Source organism: Equus przewalskii, chromosome 2 (assembly GCF_037783145.1).
Source record: "Equus przewalskii isolate Varuska chromosome 2, EquPr2, whole genome shotgun sequence".
NCBI classification, from domain to species: domain Eukaryota; kingdom Metazoa; phylum Chordata; class Mammalia; order Perissodactyla; family Equidae; genus Equus; species Equus przewalskii.
The window spans coordinates 40,095,390-40,097,366 of NC_091832.1; the positions used below are offsets into that span (position 1 = coordinate 40,095,390).

At 57.1% G+C, this 1,977-nt stretch overlaps 1 long non-coding RNA gene across 1 annotated transcript; it reads left to right on the plus strand.

Moving 5' to 3' along the window:
* Positions 1 to 1,011: 1,011 nt before the first annotated feature.
* LOC139078765 (uncharacterized) lies at positions 1,012 to 1,751 on the plus strand. Its single transcript, XR_011531819.1, has 2 exons — positions 1,012 to 1,167; positions 1,665 to 1,751. It is a non-coding gene; the product is annotated as an uncharacterized lncRNA (long non-coding RNA).
* Positions 1,752 to 1,977: the final 226 nt, after the last annotated feature.

A 1,977-nucleotide genomic window follows, 5' to 3' on the forward strand; every position in this document is an offset into this window, starting at 1 on the left:
GCCCCAGCTTCCCACCACATCCAGTTCAGGTGCCAGCCCATCAGAGACAGCAGAATCTCCCAGGGCCAGACTCTAAACCCCTGCAAGGTGGTTGCTTGGGGCCCGGCCTGGACCGGCACCTACATCCCTGGTCTGGCCCACCCAGGTGGCTGCGGGAACATCACACAGGGCTTAGCTCTCAGGGCATTTCTCAGAGAAGAGGCCCTGGGCTGGACCAACCCAGAGGTGCATCTATTCCAAGGCCTTGTGAGGCTGTGCCTGGGGGTCAGAGTTAGTCCTCAGTGGGGGGGTTAGCACTGTGAGTGGCCCTGACATTTGGCTGGCAGTAACTCTGACATTTAAGGGGTACCCTAGGGCCAGCTGTCCAGTCATAACCACCTGAGCTGAAAAGGGCTGTGGCACTCAGAGCCAAAGAGCATGCCACCCTGCCCCCCAAGGGACTAAACGGGGCTCTTGGAGACATCCAGCCCCCTCATCACCGGACACAAGCTGGCACCTCCCTGCCCAGGCAGGACAACAGAGGGGAGAGGTTGGGGAGAGCAGACAATTGGCACAAGACACATTCTCTGGTACGCAGCCGGTGTTCAATGAATGTTTGCCGAATGGATGGACGAAGGAGTGCGTACAAGCAGGATAGAGTCGCAGATTTTCACAGAGCAAGGAGAGAGGGAGCATGGAGTGGAGAGGAGAGCCTCAGACAGCACGAGCGGAAGAGAAAACTGGGCAAAGGAGATGGGGGCAAGGGGTTGGCTGGGGAGTACCGAGGAAGAGAGGGGCAGGGCCTGGGGAGGGGAAAGGAGAGACTGTAATTCATTTCACTTCATCTCTGTTCATTTTGGAGAAATAGAGCAGAAACTGCAGACCAGGGAAGGAGGAAACAGGGCATGAAATTGCACTGTGCCTTGTAATAGCTCTGCCAGCCGGCGGCCGGGGGCTAATAACCCACTGGGTCAGCCCCGACCCGCCCAGGCACTGTGTCGGGGGCACCCCAACGCCCGCACTGCCTGGCTGGGCACTGGAACAGGAGTGTGTGGTGAAGGGTGGCCGAGGCTGCCCAGTTCCTGCCTAGGAAGCTTCAAGTTCATCCACCGCCTGTGCCCTGAGTGCCCACAGGATGCTCCAAGGAGCTGAGGAAGAGACTTTGAGGAGACGTCAGAGAAAATCTCTGTGAGTTTAAGGGATTTGGTGAATTAATACAACTTGGATTGAGACGATCAAAAGCATTTCTGGAGGCAGCTGTATGGAAGCCGCTGGAAGCTTTCAGCTGGATATGGGCTGCAGGAAGCCTTCCTTTCCGTCTGCAGGAGCCTGGTGGGATGGAGGGTGGAAGAGGGGTTGGTCCAGATGGGGGCTCCAGAGGGCAGCAAGATCCACTGATCTGCAGCCTGGCCCTGCTGTCCTGCCTGGGCCAGCTTGCTGGGGCTGTGCCCATCAGCAAAAGTTCAGATACAAGGGCAGAGGATAAGGGCAAGTTCCCTACTGACAAACTCTGGGGTGCCTAGTTCCCGGCGGGTCCTCTTCTGAGGCAGGATGGACGGGTGGGGTGGTGGGAGGACCCCCAAGCATCCAGCTCCTCCATACCAGATCAGGGTCTGGACAAATGGCCTACTGGGCGCCCAGCTCTGGACTCTGCCCCCACTGATCCCGCTCATATCTTCCCGCAGGTTAACTTTTCTCCATCTCAGCTCAACCCCGGTGCTCCTTCGCCTAGCGGGCCGTGTTGGCTTTGGAATAAATCACATCAACCTAAATAGCAAGTGCTGCCATATCTCGAGGGCTTATTATATTCCAGACACTGGATCAAGCCTTTGATGTGCGTTAGCCCAAGGTGCCACCAACTCCTCACAACAACCCCATATACTCATCACCCTCATTTGAAGAACCCCGGCCATCTGCTCCAGAGCTGATCCTCTTCACCTGGGCAGGTGGGTGGGCGAGCTGGTTCATGTAGGTGAGGTGGATTGATGGATTGAGTGA